General features: G+C 36.5%; 1 protein-coding gene and 1 pseudogene across 1 annotated transcript in view; one reads left to right on the top strand and one right to left on the bottom strand.

Annotated features, from left to right (window-relative positions):
- LOC139705751 (rap guanine nucleotide exchange factor 6-like) overlaps positions 1 to 19998 on the bottom strand; it is a 159766-nt gene that overhangs the window by 125306 nt on the left and 14462 nt on the right.
- On the top strand, positions 4577 to 5095 carry LOC139705669 (male-enhanced antigen 1 pseudogene; annotated as a pseudogene).

Raw genomic sequence — 19998 nt, 5'->3', positions numbered from 1 at the left:
GTGTCTATTGTAAACAATACACGACTGGGTTCTCTGTTGTGACTCTAATTGACAATCTCTTTTTTAACAAAAAGTAGATGAACCCCATTCACATTACTATTATAACTAATATTTTGGATCTCAACCTTGTAGTAACATTTTATAATCATGTGTATTTGCAATATTTATCACATTATGAGATATGTATTCTTTGTTGACTAAAATTTTTTTTTGATATTTAGGAACTCATTTATTTTCATTCTAGTGTTTACCTTTGTTGGTTTAATAGTTAAATTGATAAACAAAATGTCCTATCTTCTTTGTCCTGTTTTCTTTTTTCTCACACAACTTTTAAATTGATATAGAATTCATATTATAAATTCACACCTCAAAAAATGGCACAATTCAGTGGCTTTTGATATATTCACAAAGTTGTACAACCATCACTACTATTTAGTTCCAGAATATTTTCATCACCTTAAAGAAATCCTATATCCATATCCATCTGTATCCATTTCCCTCTTCACAGACCCAAGTAATCACTTATCATTTATCTTTACGAATTTCTTTATTCTGTATATTTCTTATAAACAGAATCAAATAACAGGTAGCCTTTTGTGTTTAGCTTTTTTCAGTTAACATTTTTGAGTTTCATCCAATTGCACCAGGTACCAGTACTTCACTTTCCCACCTCCCAGTGCTGGGGATCAAACTCAGGGCTTTGATCATGCTATGTAAGCATGCTACCATTGAGTTACAAGCCTCAGCCCCACTTCATTCTTTTTTTTTTTTTTTTTTTTTGGTGGGGGGCAGGTGGGGATTGAACTCAGGGGCACTCAACCACTGAGCGCCACTGAGCCCCATCCCCAGATCTATTTTTTATTTTATTTAAAGACAGGGTTTTAAAGAATTGCTTAGCACTTTGCTTTTTCTGAAGCTGGCTTTGAACTCTGGATTCTCTTGCCTCAGCCTCCCGGGCTGCTGGGATTATAGGCAAGTGCCACTGTGCTGGCCCTACTTCATTCTTTATGATACAATAACATTCCTTCATATGAAGATAGGACATTTTGTTTATCAATTTAACTAGGTAATGGACATTTGGGATAATTTTTCCTATATATTATAAATAATATACTAGTTTACAAGATTTTATATAGACAAATGTTTTCTAGTCTCCTGGGTATACACAGAAATAAAACTAATAGATCATATGATAACTCTTTTTAACTGTTTTGAGGAAAAGTCAAACTTTTCTAATTTGGCTGTAGCATTTTACATTCCATTAATGTTATAAGGGCTCTAATTTCTCCATACCTAGCCCGACAAGATGAATTTTTGATATGAAGTTGAAGATGACAAATTTACAGTCTTTTAAAAACAATATGACTTTATAATGTGACCAATTAACATGACTAGCCTATCATGTAATTGCTGGGATTATAGGTATGTACCACTAGGCACTGCTCAATTCAAATTTCATCAATTATTCCAACATCATTTGCTATCACTCCTATGTTCTAGGATTTAACACAAGATGAAGCATTGCATTTTTTAGTTTTTTCCCCTCATTTAGTCTAGAACTGTTTCTTAATCTTTCTCTGTATTGCACGACACTAGGATATTTAAAGAATAGGCCAAATTATAGACTTTCAATTTGATTAATATTTCCTAATGATTAATCTCAAGTAAGCACTGCTAGTAGGACTATGTCACACAGGTGACATTCTGTCCTTCTCAGTGCATCGCATCAGTTGTGTGACATCAGCTTGTGCCCACATGATGGTGGTAACAATAATTGCTGTTATGATAGTATCTGCTATGTTTTCCCACCAGAAACTTGGTAATTTTTCTCTTCATTAATGATTTGTGGGGACATACTCTGAGATTGCATATATATTCTGTTTCTCATCAAACATTAGCTCCCCCCCATCCCAACAAGTTTCAGCATTAAAGATTTTTTTAACTTAATCATTCCTTCATACTACTTGTAAGATAGCATTATGTTAGAAAGAGTGTTCTCTTGTCCCTAACTCATTCATGTTATTAGGGCTTATAAAATTCTGTATATCTACTAGTACATTTGAATTCCCTAGTATACTAGATTTCACCAGTGAGAGTCCCTTCAACCTGGCTCCTGTGACCTTTTAGTGGGTTGTCATAATTCTTCGAATAGTTCCTTAAATTGTGGGTGGGTGAAGAAAATATATGTTGGTAATGAAGTGGTGATAAAGAGCACACATTTGTCACATCTCACTAAAATAAACATCTGCAAATGTGTATTTTTGTATATGCTAATATTCTCACTATTAGTACTTTCTACAATATTATGGCAAAACAATTCTTAAATTGCTTATTTTTAAGTATATATATCGATTATAGAAACCAATAGGTTATCCCTTAATAAAAGGAAGTACTAAAAATGCCAGAATAAAATTTGTGTTTTTAACAGATATACGACAAAAAGAAATAAAGGCTGGATGCAGTGATGCACACCTATAATCCCAGCAACTTGATGGCTAAGCCAGGAGGACTTCAAGTTCAAGATCAGCCTCAGAGATTAGTGAAATCCCTCTCTCAAAATAAAAAAAATTACTTTTTAAAAAGGGCCAGGGATGTAGATCAGTAGTAGAGTGCCCCTGGGTCTAATCCCTAGTAATGCACACAAAAAAAAGAAAGAAAGAAAAAGAAAACAACAAGCGTTTATGTAGCTATGTGTTTATGTGCATGCTCACAAGCACATGCAAGAGACATAATTTTCTAGCTTTATTCACTGAGAGCTAAAAGTAATGAGATACCTGTAGCAATAAATAGAACTGGCAGCCAGATCATGGTTTCTATATACTTTTCTCCAATAAAACAAAGGAAGTGCCCTTAAAGAAAAACTAACTCAAGGTTTGGGTCAGAGAAAGTATAAGATAAGCCTGCAGTACCTTGTACACTAATTGGCTTCATGAGTTTTCTCTTCTTCCTTATGTACAAAACTACAACAGTGCCCAGGCAAGGTAGTACATGCCTGCAATCCCAGCAGCTTGGCTGTCTGAGGGGAGGATCAAGAATTTAAAGCCAGTCTCAGCAACTTAGCAAGGGAGTAAACAACTCAGTGAGACCCTATCTCTAAATAAAACACAAAAGGGGGGCTAGGGATTTGGCTAAAATAATGTCAGTTCAATTCCCAGTACCAAAAAAAAACAAAACAAAACAAACCTCAAACAAATGAAACAACAAGAATGTGTAGCATGTATTAAAAACACAATGTACATAAGTGCTGTTCTTATACAAAATATAAAATATATCAACCAATATATATAAAAATATATACTGCCTGAACAGTTTTCTTGCTCAGTCCCTCAATACTTTTATTTAAAAAGAGAATTCTGAGGCCTTATCAAGTAGCCCACATATTCAATGAAAAAAGTAAATATAAAACAATATATCAGTGCTTTAAACAAACCTAAATTCAAGCAATGTACACTGAACACTTACTATGCAGGCAACTCTCTTCAATAAAGCAGTAACCCCCTCATTTGTGATTCTGCTTTCCACAGTTTCAGTCACACACAGTCAACAAAAAAGAGGGGTGAGTATAGTATCAGGAATTTTGAGAAAGATCACATTCACTTTTACACATTGCATTGTTATAACTGTTCTATTTTTCTATTTTTGTTAATCACTTATTCTAATTTTTAAGTTGAACTTTTGTGTGTGTGCAAAGGAAAAGTCATGGTACATGTATAGTTTTTTTTACAGGCATCCATTTGGGGAGGGAGGGGACATTTAGAATATGTCTCCCAAGAAAAAGAGTAAACTACTTTTGTACTGCAAGAGACACAAACCAAAGAAAACATAATATTTGCCTATAAGAAGCTCAAATTCGGGGCTGGGGATGTGGCTCAAGCGGTAGCACCCTCGCCTGGCATGCGTGCGGCCCAGGTTCGATCCTCAGCACCACATACAAACAATGATGTTGTGTCCGCCGAGAACTAAAAAATTAACATTAAAAAAAAAAAAAGCAGCTCAAATTCCAGTTGTTTTTATAAAATCTAAATGTTTTTATAAGCCTAAATTTATGGTTATGATTCAGTTAGGGAAAGAGGAATCTGTTTGAAGATGTTAATCTGACTATAGTATCATGAAATGGAAAAGTGGTTAGCTCTCAACCCTGATATTCATTAAGAAATCAACCTTACTTTTCAAAAGTTCAAATCAAATTGTAAGACATGATCATCTACACAAGATGCTAGTAGGACAATGCATCCATTTGAGCATATGCTATTTTCAAGTAAAGGCATCTCAGAACAAGATAAAAGGCATCCCCCTTAATATACAGGCAACCCCCTTAATATACAGGCATTCCCCTAATATATCTCTTGCATTTATAATGCTGTCTTTACATCTGTTTTTCATAGGACCAGACTAACAAATGTTTTGTAGTATTCTACACATTTAACTCAAATTCAACAATCTGGCTAATAAATTCATTACTATTTGGTGGGTTCAACCATGGGCTCTGAGAGGCCCCTGAACAAGAGGAGGGAATGGAGAGGATGTAGTTACTGGCATCCAAGATTGGATCCAGGCCTGGGGCTTCATTTGCCAGATGGCCACAGTAGTTCTAAGGGCAGACACCATGGGCCCTGAGTATATCTTCCCCAATCAGAGTGAAGAACTGGGGCCACATCTGGGCCCTACAGGCACTGGGGATTGGAGCCTGAAGAAGAGCAGGAGGACAGGCAGGGCTAGCTACTCCTACTAGCCCTTAAACCAATATCCTGAACAAGAGGAGGTGGAGCTCGCACCAGTGGGGAATGGAGAAGATGCAGTTGCTGACATCCAAGTTTGGATCCAGGCCCGGGGCTTCATTTGCCAGACCCATCACTGGATAGTGAGGACGAAGATGAGGAAGGAGCTAACGGAAATTGAGCAGCCACAGCTCTATTCCCATGAACCCAGAACACGTAGAGCTGGTGAAAGAAAAGAAAAAAAAAAGAAAAATGGATAGAGTAAGCCTGCTTGTACCAGGAGTTCCTGCCTGGGCTCAGGAGATATCAGATGACAAGGGGAAGATATGGTACAAAAAACCCTTCGAGCCTGGCAGGCATCTCCTGTTTGGAAATAAACACATTGAGAGCTGCCTCATCTCTCTACATTCCAGGCCAGAACCAATTCGGGCCTGAACACATCTCCGGTTGTAACATCCTACCCATCACCCTTTCACATCAAGGCAAAACAGACTTCTGCTCAGAGACCCACATTATTCAGTTCTGTACGTATGGGGACATTAGCCCAAGCCCAAGCCAACTTAATAAGATGTATTATTCTGTGGAGAATAAAGCACCCTCTGTACAAGGCAAAAAAAAATTTTTTTTCACTTAATTCTCATGATTTGTACATTCTTCTGGATTCTCTACATACAAATAATAACACCTGTGAATAATTACAGTATTATGTCTTCATTCACCATCTATCTACTTGCCTAATCACATGAACAAAGAATTCCAAAACAATGGCCATATACATTGTCCCTCCATATAGGTTCCACCTTCATGAATTCAACTAATAATGGGATGAAAGTATTTTTAAAAATGCATCTATACATGCAGAGACTTTTTTGTCATTATTTTAAAAATGATATAGCATAACTATAATTTACATAGCATTTACATTTTATTTGGTCTATTTTAAGTAATCTAGGGATATTTTATACTATATGGGAGGATATGCAGAGGTGATAAGAAAATACTACAGTTTTATATAAGCGACTTGAACATCCACAAAGTTTGGTTTCAAAATGGTCCTGGAATCAATCCTGTAAGAATACCACAGGATGATCATACCACAAACATAGCTAGCCCAACCATTTGAATTAGGAGTCATTATAACCCAGGCAAACATACACAAAGTACCTATCCTATGGTAATATGCTTGTGACTTTTGAAACAAAGACAATTTTGCTTTAGTATCAAACAAGTCCTGCAAACTCTAAAATGCAACGGTTTATGGCAAACAGAATCAGAACTCCTATAACTTGACCTACCAGGTAAAGGTAGGCTAAGTGTTAATTAAAAAGCAATAGAATTTTCTGAAATTCTCAGCTAAATTTATGTCATATAATTTCCCCTGTTCTCAAGTCTTTGGTTCATCTTTAACAATGCTATAATACTAGGTGCAATGGTGCATGCTTGTAATCCTGGTTACTTTGGAGACTAAGGCATGAGGATCTCACGTACGAGGACAGCCTGGGTAATTTAGAAATACCATGCCAATAAATAAATAAATAAATAAATAGGCCGGGTGCAGTGGTGTAGGTCTGTAATCCCAGGGGCTTGGGAGGCTGAGGCAGGAGGATTGCGAGTTCAAAACAGGGCTGGGGATGTGGCCCAGAGATAAGAAAAAAAGGCTGGGAAAGTAGCTCAGTGGTAGAGCTTTCCTGGGAGGGAGGGAGGGGAGAGAGGAAGAAAGAGTGAGTACCATGACATGAATACCTGACAAACCTTGGGAATTAACATATTAAAAACCGAGTATCATTCACGATTTTGTGTATATGCATGGTTTTTAGTTCTCAGCCTAGAGATTCAAAAAGTTTATCACTTCAGATGCTTCTTCAAATATCTGAAAGTTTGCCCTATTATTTACCTGTAAACTCCTTATTACAAAGGGACAATTTGGCCAAAAGAACTTGCTATTCCCTAGAACATCTATTATGGTATCTGCACTGGTATGGATTGAAATATTAGCAATATTCCTATTCAGAGTTGATAAAATTTATCTATAAAGGGTGAGCTAGTAAATATTATTGATTTTGTGTGTGTTAAATGGTTTCTGACACACCTACATAACTCTGCATTTTGCAGCATGAAAACAGCTAAACCATACGTAAATAAATGGGTATGACTGAGTTCCTATAAAACTTTATTCACAAAAAGTTGATGGTAGGCTAATTTGGTTCCTAGATGTTATTTGATAACTCCTGAAACATATGTTCAAAAGTATCTAATGAGTGGGCTGGGGTTATGGCTCAGTGGTAGCCTAGCATGTGTGAGGCACTGAGTTGATCCTTAGAACCATATAAAAATAAATGAATAAATTAAAAAATTATTATATCCATCTACAACTAAAAATATTTTTTAAAAAAATATCTAACCAGTTTAACCAAGCAATGAATGAACTCCTTTTTGGAAAATATTCCACCTTCAAAGTTTTGTCTCTACCATGGAAGCTTAAAACACCAGTCTCCCCCTGTCCCACAACCTCCCATATAACTAAGACATGTGAAAATTACTCAAAATGCTATCAGACACATCAATACCAGACTTCGAATCAGAAGCTAATAACTGCAATAATCAAGAACTGCACAGAATCCAAACTGGCAGCTATTTTGTAGCAGCAGGGTCTGCTACAAATGCAGTGCACAGAATAGGTGGTCAGCAGTGCAAGCTATGGCACCTAATATTCAATGCAGCAGTAGTATCTTTATCAAATCTGTTGAAAGAATGGGCCGTGGTTACCTAGCTCCAAGTCTATTTCTCCAATACTCCAAGCAATTTTGTAGTTACCCCAAATCTTTTATTGTTGGTACTGGGGCTGAACTCAGGGACTCTCGACCACTGAGCCACATTCCCAGCCCTTTTTAAAATTTTTTATTTAGAGAGAAGGTCTAACTGAGTTGCTCAGAGCCTCAATAAATTGCTGAGGCTGGCTTTGAACTCGTGATCCTTCTGCCTCAGCCACCTAAGCCACTGGGATTACAGGCAAGTGCCACCACATCAGGCCCAAATCTTTTTAATAAGTTCATTTTCTTTAAAATTGGCCAGAATTAAATTCTGTTGAATATTAAGTAACAACTTATGAGACCTTGAATCTGCACCATCAGCATCACTTGGGAACCTGGCAAAAATTCTCAGGTCCTACTCCCCAAATTTCTGAGATGGGTCCAATGGTCTGTAGTTAGGAAGCTGTATACATAGTTATGATATACACTAAGAACCACAGGTTTATAGGTATGTTCTAGGTCACTCTGGATAATATGACTGGTAACCTATTAGTAGGGAACAGAAACAAGCACTAGGATGTCTAGTAAATCACAGTCCTTCCAGTATTCCAGAGATTTGAGGGTCACAAAATGCTAAGCCTTCACCAGAGAGACAAAAAAGAACCTCCCAGAACAAAGCAAGCTGATTAATTCTTGCTTGCTTATAAATGTGGGCAATTATGGTATTTTGACGAATAAGGTATTTTGTTTACAGAAGACAGCAAGGATCCTGTTGATTGTGTCATGCTAGGCTTAGAAAGGGGAATTGAGGGGCTTTTTTATCAATAACCCGTCAAACAGGCTCGAGGTACTGTATTTTTAGGCTTTTGGTATGTCTATTACAGAAAAAGATCAGTAAAATCTATTACAGAAAGCCTCCTCACTCCCAACAACAGAACCTGGACGGAAGCAGACCAAAAGTCTTATAGATATTTCTTCAGTCCTAAATTTATATGTTAGATTCAATGGGGGCACTAATCATTTACCTACAGAGCACTTGAAAGCTACTCTATGGAGCCTGAAAAGGGGAAATCATGAGGAAAACAGAATAATAGCCATCTGGTATATAGTGACATCCCAGATCAGTAACATCTGTTTCTGTAACTGCAACAATAAACACTGAAGAAATTATGCAAGAATATTAGAAGAACAAGTATCAGCTCAAGATTATGTATAAAATAATGAGCTCCACCTAGGGAGAAAAAGGAAGGTGAGGAAGTGGTAATGACTGACTCCATACAGTCATGCAATGCCTAACAACATTTCAACCAACAGACCACAAGAACAACAGTTGTCCCGTAAGATCATAATGGACATGAAAAATTTCTACTGCCTAGTCGCCTCCTCATCATAGTAATGTCACAGTGTAATACATTACTCATGTGTCTGTGATGATTCTGGAGTAAACAAACCTGCACTGTCATTGTATAAAAGCATCACACATACAATTACATACAGTAAAAAACATATGATAATACATGGCTGTTACTGTGTATGTTCTCACTGTATTGTACTTTTTATTGAGATTATAAAGTGTACTCTTCTCATATTTAAAAAATTCACTGAAAAACAAGATACCATGTTATATTGGCAGCAGCTTCACATTTTGTTTACCACATATCTTTATGGCATCAAAAGACTACATCAAGGGCTGGGGACATAGCTCAGTTGGCAGAGTGCTTGCCTCGTATGCATAAGGCCCTGGGTTCAATCCCTAGTACCACCAAAAAAAAAGGGGGGCGGGGGCTACATCAAGTGATTGAGCTCCACTATCTAGGTTTGTGTAAGTATGCTATATGATGTTCACACAACAAATTATCTAATGAGACACTTCTCAGAACATGTGCCTGTTGTTAAACAATGCATGACTATACAAATCAGCCATACCTTCTGCCAGTCTTTTTTGTGAGTGAAGGTGGGTAAACTAGCATTCATTGTAGATATATTCTATAGACATTCAATTTCACTGTTGAATAAAATATTAAATTCATGTTTGCAGCACTGTATATATGAATACTTAGTGAATCTTTTAAACATATTACACTGTCATGCTGTGTCTTAAAGTCTAACATTAGTGAAATTCTTATCTATGGTATGATTAGTTCATCAATAAAACTTTCAATTTTAAAAAATTAATTATCTAAAACCTTCATTAACCAAGACAATTTACCCAGTATCTTTTTCACCTAGAAAATGAGGTGAAAAAGAGACTGGTTTTATAATGTAGCCATGGTTCTATAATGAAAAATTATACTGAAGAATCTTCTCCAAATTATGCGGAAAGCACTCTAACAATGTGGTTAAAAACTTGGCGGGGGGGTGGGGAGCCTTGTGACCAAAGGAAAAAAATCTCTTCAATGAAAACTCTAAGACACTAACAAAAGAAACTAAAGAGGACAAAAAGAAATGAAAATATGTGTTTATAGATCAGAAAAATCAATACTGTTAAAATTCCTATTACTATCCAAAGTGATTTCCAGCTTTGACACAATCTCTATCAAAATACTAATGGCATTCTTCACTGCATTAGAAAACATAATCAAAATTCATAAAGAAGTTTGACAAAACAAACCCATACAAAACAAAGAAATCAACGCTTGAGCCAGGCTCAGTGATGCACACCTATAATACCACCCACTCTGGAGGATGAGGACTGTCAAGTTTGAGGCAGTCTCAAAAGTACAGTGAGACCCCATCTCAAAATGAAAAATAAAAAGGATTGGTGATATAGCTCACTAGTAGAGCACCATTACAAGAACAAGTAAAACCAAGGCAGAAGGCATTACACTACCTGACTTCAAAATATATTACAAAGCTATAGTAATTAACCCATTAAATCCCAGGTTTTAAATTCTGTGAATATTTCAATGAAATTGATACAGACTCACTAAAAGAAGTTGGAAATCATAATCTATACCTTATCTATTTTTTAAATATATGTATGTGTGTATAGGAAATGTAAAGACATATTTTCAAATGCTTTCATCATGTACCTATTATTTTTATCCAAATAATAAAATGCTAAAATAATATTTATTTTGGAAGATATTATAAGTAGTTTTTTTGGTTGCTCAATTTAAATTTCCAAAGGTTTCAGTCTACATCATTTCCATCTGAGATAAGAGGACTTAACAAGTTAATACAGTATGGTGAAAGGCACAGCATGATGACAGCTGAGTAAGATTCTCCTGTGATCATCTTCCCACAAATACACCAAGTTGAAAGCTTTTCACACAAAAAAAATATCTTCACAAGAGCTAAGGAAGTCATGTGAAAGATCACAGGGCCTGCTTTTAGTACAGCAAAATGAAAAAAGGTATTGAAAAAGACAGGAAGAAGAATTGCTTACATCATTCCACATCACTCCTCCTCCAACTACAAGCATCCCAGGCATAAGACTAGAAATCTAGTACCAGGCCTGCGATGGTGAAACCCAACATTGGGCAAAGCACTACGACCCTTACAGTAGACCACTACCCACAGACTGAACTACTGGAACTGTGTTGGGCCAGGCAACTGATTACTTCTATCACCCCTCCTACAACCTTAGGCAGCAGAGTATAAATTAGACTCTACCTGCTGGAAAGTAAGTAATGAAAATAAGCGTAGGACTCTGTCATGGAGCTCAATGCCTGGTCTGTCACAATGAGACCAAGTACCTGGCAGAAACAGGCAGCCCTTATGCAGGCCAGAGTTCATAGACAGAGCCCCTAGACTTGCCCAGCATTGGGCAAAGACTTGTGTTCAGATGAGACAGACATGAGTTTCAGTCTGCATCATTTCCAGCCTTGAACCGAGCTCTGGGGCACATATGCCCTACCCCTAAGAAAATGGAGGTGCCTGCAGGTGTGAGACTCATATGTGACCCAACCACAGGCAGCACAGCTATCACAGAACTGCCCTGGAACTATCTAGAGATCTGCTTCTATTTTAGTCAACTTTGCATGGCTGTGATCAATAGATCTTACAAGAACAATCTAGAGGAGGAAGTTTATTTTGGTTCCAAGTTTCAGAGGTTCAGACTCCAAAGTTCTGGGCCTCAGGTAAGGAGATGATCATGGTGGAAGGGCATGGTGGAGGAAAGCAGTTCAGGACTTGACAGCCAGGAAGCAGAGAGAGTGTGTTCCACTCAACAAAGGCAAAATTTAAACAAAAGCATTCCCTCAGTGACTACTTCCTCTAGCCACAGGTGCCTATAGTTACCACCCAGTTAATCCATATCAGTGGATTAAGTAACCAATTAGGTTACAACTCTCATAATCTAATCATTTTTCTGACATCCTTGCATTGTCTCACATATGAGCCTTTGGGGGGACATCTCCTATCTAAAGCATAACAGTGCCCAGTGGGAAAGACTCATTTTCAGACTGGATCACTGCCAGCTGTGGCACAAGTCTCAGTGCACCTGAGATCATGCAGGCTCTTGCAGCCCGGAGACTCAAGCACGACGCAGCTTAGTGTCAACCTAGATGATCAATGAACTCTCCTTCACCAACACTACCTGGACCTCAGGCAACACAGTGGTGCAGAACCCATTTGCTGAGGGTAGGACAGGATAGTAAGCACAAGACTTGGCTCTGAAACTTAGAGCTGAATTGGTAAAACCTAACACTGGGCAGATACTAGTAGTAATAAAAATACTAGTACTAAAAATATTTTTCACCATGATCAAGTAGGAGTCATCCCAGGGATGCAAAGATGGTTCAACATATGATACATCATATCAAAAGAATGAAGGACAAAAAACATATCATCATCTCAATAAATGCAGAAAGGGCAAACGATAAAGTTCAATATCCCTCCATGACAAAAACATTGAACACATTAGGTATAAAGAAATGTACCTCAACACAATAAAGATGATTTATAATAAGCCAAGAGCTAACATTATGGGAAAAATAGAAAGCTTTCTTTTTAAGACAAGTTTGCCCACTCTGACCACTTTTATTCAACACAGTGCTGGAAGTCGCTCCCAGCCAGGACAATCAGACAAGAAAAAGAAAAGCTATCCAAACTCTCATCAAACTGTCAATGTTTGCAAATGACAAATCTCGTAAAAACAAAAACAACCACCAAAAAAAAACTGCCCTCAAAAACCTAATCAAACAAACAAATCCAGCAAAATTGCAGAACATAACATAAATACACAAAAATCATTAGCACAGCTGGAAATTATGTTCGGTGATAGAGCATGGACTTACTATATTCAAAGCCCTGGGTTTAATCCTCAGCACCAAAATTCTAAAATAAATAAATAAATAAATAAATCAGTAGCATTGCTACATGCCCATAGCAAATTACCTAAACTTAAGAAATCAAGAAAATGATCCCATTTATGATACAAAAACAAAAACCCACAAAATATTTAGGAATAAATTTAACCAAAGAGGGACTGGGGATATAGCTCAGTTAGTACAGTGCTTGTGTAGTATGCATAAAGTTCCTGGTTTCAATCCCCAGCACCACCAAAAATAAATAAATAAATGAAGAATAAAATTGACCAAAGAGGTGGAAAAGATCTCTAAAACGAAAATTGTAAAACGCTGATGACAGAAATGGAAAAGAACACAAAAAGTGTGGAAAGACATTCTGTGTTCATGGATTGGAAGAATGAAAACTGTTAAAATGTCCATACTGTCCAAAGTAATTTACTGATTCAATGCAATCTCCAGCAAAATATCAATGACATTCTTCACAGAATTAGAAGAAACAACCCTAGGAGTTGGGGGTGTAGTTCAGGAGTACAGCACTTGCCTGGCATGGGTGTAGGGGGAGGGAAGGGAGGAAGGGAGGAAGAAAAATGGAAGAGAGGAAGGGAAGGAGGGTAGGAGGGAGGGAGAGAGGGAGGAAGGAAGGAAAACAATTCTAAGATGTATATGTAACCACAAAAACTTCAAATAGCCAAAGCCATCTTGGAACAAAAGAACAAAGCAGGAAGAATTACCCTTCCTGACTTCAAAAAAAAAAAAACTGCAAGGCAACAGTAATCAAACAGCAGGGTAGTGGCACACACAGACAAATGGAACAAAACAAACAGCTTAGAAATAAACCTATGTATCTATAGCCAAATAATTTTGAACAAAGGTGCTTAACGATGTGCACTGGAGAAAGGACAGTCTTTTCAATAACTGGTGCTGGGAACACTAGATACCACATACAGAAGAATCAAACTAGATAACCCTATTCTACCAAAAATCAACTCAAACTAGATTAAAGATTTAAATGTAAAGAACAAGAAAACCAGGTAAAATACTTTAGGATACTGAAATGGGCAAGGATTTTTTTGAACATAACTCCAGAACAGGAAATAAAAGCAAAATAAGACAAATGAGAGTACATCAAATTACAAAGTTTCTGCACAGCAAAGAAAACAGGGTGAAGAGACAACCTAAAAACAGGAGAAAATACTTGCAAAGTATACATCAAACAAGAGATTTATATCCAGAATATATAAGGAATTTGAACAACTCAAATGGAAAAAAAAAAATTGGGCAACAGACATTTCATAAAAGATGACAAATGAATGGCCAACTGAAATGTGAAGACATGCTCAATATTACTTGCCACAGTGTGGCTGCAGCAAAATAACCGGGGGGTGACAAACAACTTGTGTACATTGATACAGCTGGAGTGGGAGCCGTTTATTGTAGGACAGGAGGGGTATATATACATTACACACAGCTTATCTTAATTAACATAAACTAGATACAGCAGTCAACCAATAAGGAATTTCCACACTTAATGGCTCGCTGGCGTTACTTCACAAACCACTCCCTCTGGCAAAATGCCAGGTGCCATCTTGACTTGTTTACAGACCCTAACAATTACTAATCATAAAGGAAATGCAAATCAAAGCCAAAATAAACTACCACCTCACTCCAGTAAGAATGGCCATTTTCAAAAAAAAGCAGAAGATAGCAACTGCTGAAAAGAATGTAGAGAAAGGGAACCCTTGCACACTGTTAGTTGGAATGTATATTAGTATAGCCATTATAAGAGAAGAATACAGAGGTTCCTCGAAAAATTAAAAAAGAAGTACCATAAGAGCCAGCAATCCCACTACTGGGTATATTAACTACTTCCCCCACCTCCACCAGAAAAAATGAAATCAGTCTATTGAAGAAACATTTGTATTCCCATGTTTATTGTAACACTGGCTGTTTTTCACGAAAGCCAAGAAATGGAGACAACCAAAGTGTTTACCAAATGATAAATGGATAAACAAATTGTGGTATATGTACACAGGGAATACTATTAAGCTATTCAAAGGATGAAATCCTATCATTTACAACAATATAGATGGAACTGGGGATCACTATGTTAAATGAAATAATTCAGGCACTAAAAGACAAGCAAGCACCTTATGACTTCTTTTACATTTGGAATTGTAAAAAGTTGGTCACATAAATTGAGAAAAAGGTGATTACCAGAGGCTGGGGAAAACAGAAGGTAGGCAGAAAAGCAGAAAGGTTGGTCAATGGGTACAAAGTTACTTAGTAGTAAGACATTCTGGTATTCTATTGTACAGGAGGTTAAATACAGGTAATAATAATAATATACTGTATAGTTTTTATAAAGCTGTGAGAAAGAATTTTCAAAGTTTTTACCATAGAGAAATAATAAACATTTGAGCAGATAGTATTTACTCTTGTTAGAACATTACATAATGTATACATGTACCAAAATATCACATGAAACCCCATATTTATAATTTTTATGTATCCATTTAAACATTCAAAACAATCTTAGATTCCATAATGAGAAGATATCATCCCATAATATACATATGTACAATTTTCATGTGTCTATAAACAAAACACAAAAACAAATTTATTACCTATACAATAAGAATGATAAAATACTTTTGGACACACAATTTAAAAATGCTTATTAAATGTATAGCACAGTGACTATTATAAAACTACAAAATAAGGGTCAATTTACATTCTTAAGACTAGTAAAACTATTTTACCTTATAGATGCAAACAGTTCTCCCAAGTTAACAAGATATATATTAAACACAGAATTTCATTCCATTGGTTTTATCATTCATCAAGGTATAAATTCAGCAGTACAGAACTATAATGACCACACCCAGAGCCCAGATACTGGATTCTTTCTTTCTTTTGGTACTAGGGATTGAACCCAGGGGCGCTTAACCACTGAGGTACATCCCCAGCCCTTTTTAACATTTTATTTAGAGACAGGGTCATGCTGAGTTGCTTAGGGCCTCACTAAGTCACTTAGGGTCTCACTAAGTTGCTGAGGCTGGCTTTGAACTTACTATTTTCCAGCCTCAGCCTCCAGAGCCACTTGGATTACAGGCATGTATACTATCACGCCTGGCTCCAGACACTGGTTTCTAAATACATTTCCTCTAAAGGAGAACCAGGTTTCTTTGGATAAATGGCTGATTTTAGTTCTAAAACAAGAACTTATAAGCTTAGAACATATTTTTATGAAAAAAAAAAAAAAAAAAGCAAGAAAGTAATTAAAACACTAGGTGATCATGTCAAAAAGACAGAGAAGCTGACTTTGGCATAGGCTCCCACTACCTAAATGTGGGTCAATTTAACAAAACTAAATTCATAGTGATTTTTTAAAAAAGAGGAAGGAGAGAGGACGGTGGAGAAAGTTCTCTTACACTGAAAATATCTAAATATGTAGAATACAGAATCAGAGAATTATTATTTTGTAACAGCAAAGTAATAGTTAATTTAGGTACAATTAAATGCTAAAACATTCACATAGTCTCAAAGTAGAATGATTTAGAAATTACAGCATTTGTCAGTTGCAGAGGCACACCCCATCCACTTGTGAGGCAGGAGATTTAAAAGTTCCAGGCCACCCTCAGCAACTTAGGTTGTTTCAAATTAAAAAGCAAAAAAGACTGAAAATGTAGCTCAGTGGTAAAGTGCCCCTAGGTTCAATCCCCAGCACTAAAAACAAATGAATGAATGAATGAATTAATTAATAATTACAGCATGACTTTACCCTTTACAACAGAGATGCAAATTATCAATTTAACATCCCCAATAATGAAAATAACTAATAATATATGACCCTCAATGGGGCAAATATGGGAAGGACAGGATATCATCTATCTATGTACTTTCTTAAGAAAATTATTTAACCTGAATCTAATCGTGAGAAAACAACCACAGGAATCCAAATTATGATAAATTTTCAGACAGCTGGCCAGACACTAAACTGCCTTGTTCATGATAGTGGGGTTGGGGGATGGCGGATAGACAGGACACGACATTATTTGACTTTATACATTTCTTATCTCATCGTAAACCTGAACTTTTAATTTATAGATTAATACACAATGCTTAACTACATAACTAAAAATTAAATTTTATTAATAAAAACTCCCTCCCTAACATTAAAAAAATTATACCTTGAAATTATAATTCCTTAGTATTAAAGTCCCAAATGATATACATTAACTTCAGGACTCCAATAATTATCCACTAAAATTCCAATATATCAAAAAAAGCAGGTGTCCTGTTATTTATAAATTCACAGTGCTGTCTTAAGTTCACATTCCTGATGCTACCACCCACTGTGCTTCAATAACTGTGAAGTCACCCAAGACATTTCCCCATGCTTTTTCAATCCTCTCTCCTTACATTCTATGTAGCATTTTACTGCCATTGCATTCATATTCATTCACATCCCCATCCTAAAAGACCCTGTCCCTTCTGTAATATGGTTCTCTGTGGGTCCTTGTCCTCATGAGAATTATTTAGCAACGATGACAAGCAAAGATTATAAAAAGCTTGAATTTCTCCACTGCTTCCTAGCTATAGTACCTTTGGCAAGTTCATCTTTCCATAATTCTACTTCCCCACGTGTAAAACGTGGGTGTAATAGCTTCTTTCAGAGGGCTTTTTGAAGGATAAAGTAGGTAAACTTTTCATAACAGTGATAGGCATCCAATAAATCCTAAACAGCTGAGAAGTCTCAGCTAGTTCTTTTGCTATACAGTGCCTTTCTGCTCCTTCTAAGTGTCTGTCACAGGCTTCTTGTTTTGTGTGTGTGTGTGTGTTTTTAAATATCTTTTTAGTTGTAGATGGACACAATACCTTTATTTTACTTATTTATTTTTATGTGGTGCTGAGGATCGAACCCAGTGCCTCGTACGTGTGAGACAAGCACTCTGCCCCTGAGCCACAATCCCAGCCTGCTTCTTGTTTTTTTTTTCCCCTTCTTCTTCTTATTCCCTTAAATCTTTATAAAGTTTATGTTTTCAGAATTATTACATCTACCCTTATTTCACTGGAGATTCTCTAGCCTAAGGAGTATTCTCCATTATACATAGCTTTAATCACTATTATGTATGCTTAGGATATCCCTATTTGTATTGCTAGCCAAGAGTTCTCTAGTAAACTACTGGAAACTAACACTTTCACCTGACTGATCAATCCTTAACTAAAGTGCAATATATTTAAGACAAAAATCATTATCAATTCCATGAAAACAGTGTTACCTTCAATGGCCCTAGTAAGAAATCTGTCAATTCTAATTTCTGAATATCTCTGTTTAGCATTCTAAATGAGTCTAAGGACTCATTAATACTCACAGGGTAACTGAAAATAGTCTTCTGGACTCTAGCCTGGGGCTCTATAATCTATTCTTCATACTGCTGTCAGAATGATCTTTCTAAATGCCAAATCCAAACTCTTTAATAAAGAAAATACAGTCTTTCATGATCTTGATCCTGACCATTCCTCTGGCCTCATCTTACTACTCATTAATGTCCCAAATGTTCTAGAAGTACAGACAACTTGCATGTACATGCTGTATGTGTTCATTTTGTGGCCTTTGCACATGAAGTTCCTCTTTAAGAACACTTATCACCTAAATTTTTGCATATTCTAACTTCAAATCAGGATCCTATTTCCAAAACAACTTGAATGGCACCTTCCTACCCTCTCATCCCCAAAAGTCTTCCTATAAACTCTAGAGTATCTAGTATTTATAATTATCACTGTACTTAAACAGGTTATATATTATTAACTATTTGTGTACTTATCTATCTCCTTGAGGACCTGATGAAAGAACTGTCTTTAACCTTCTATTACTGGCACTAAAAACAGTGCTTAAAAAATATTTACTTGGGGCTGGGGATGTGGCTCAAGCGACAGCGTGCTCGCCTGGCATGCGTGCGGCCCGGGTTCGATCCTCAGCACCACATATAAACAAAGATGTTGTGTCCGCCGAAAACTTAAAAAAAAAAAAAGTATTAAAAATAAAATTCTCTCTCTCTCTCTTTAAAAAAAAAAAAAATTTTTACTGCACAATGTTCATTACTCAGCCTTCCTCCAAAAAAAAAGGTGTGTATTCAATGTTCCTCACAGTCACTTAACCAGCTGATAAATAATCCAAACTTCAGGCCTAAGACACTCATGGACATTTTTCTTCTGTGATGGAGCCTTCTCGTATTAGCTGAATGGTTTTAAGAAGCCAAACTAAATAGGCTACCATGTATCCTCTAAAAACAAAGTGTAAGTTAAAAAACATAATATTAAAGATCACATATTAAGCACACCTATTTTCATTTTACATAAAAATTTAAGAATCAAAAACTTCCCCTAAAGCCGGGTGCAGTGGTGCATGCCTGTAATCTCAGTGACTTGGGAGGCTGAGGCCCTAAGCAACTTAGTGAGACCCTGTCTCAAAATGAAAAGGGATGGGGATATGGTTTGGTGGTTAAGCACCCTGAGTTCAATACCCAGTAACAAAAAACAAACAAAAACTCCACAAAAAAAACAAACACCTTTCACTAAATTAACACAGGCACCTTTAAAGTACAGTTGTTTTCTATCATATGTGGGGAATTGGTTCCAGGACTCCTTACAAATATAAAAATCTACAGATGTTCAAATGCTTTATATAAAATGGTATAGTATTGGCACATAATCGAAGCACATCCTCCTGTATACTTTATTCCCAACTGACAGGGTCTGGCTACGTTGCTCAGGCTGGTCTTGAACTTCTGGGCTCAAAAGATCCTCCTGTCTCAGCAGCCTCAGTGCCAGGGACAAAAAAGGGGAGCACACCCATGAAGGGTTTCTCCCATATACTCCAAATCCTCTCTAGATTACCTATAATATCTCATAAAATATGTTATATAAATAGTTGTTATATTATATCATTTAGGAATAATGACAATGGAAAGAAAGGAGTCTGTACATGTTCAGTACAGACACAACTTTTTCCCCAGAATATTTTCTTTCTTTTTGAGGTGTTGGGGATTGAACCTACGGGCTCAAGAATTCAACTTAGCAAGCACTCTATCGTGAGATAAACCCCTAGTCCTATCCCTGAATATTTCCATCTGGGGTTGGTTGAATCCATCAATGTGAAACTTGTGAATATAAATGGCCAATGTACTTCACTTAGCAAAATCAAGACTAAATAAAAGGCATCATTTCTATACTGACATCTATGTAGATGCTTAATATTCAAAGTTTAAAAGGTAG

This window comes from Marmota flaviventris, chromosome 5, assembly GCF_047511675.1.
Source record: "Marmota flaviventris isolate mMarFla1 chromosome 5, mMarFla1.hap1, whole genome shotgun sequence".
Lineage (NCBI taxonomy): Eukaryota > Metazoa > Chordata > Mammalia > Rodentia > Sciuridae > Marmota > Marmota flaviventris.
This window is presented reverse-complemented; position numbering and strand designations above follow the sequence as displayed.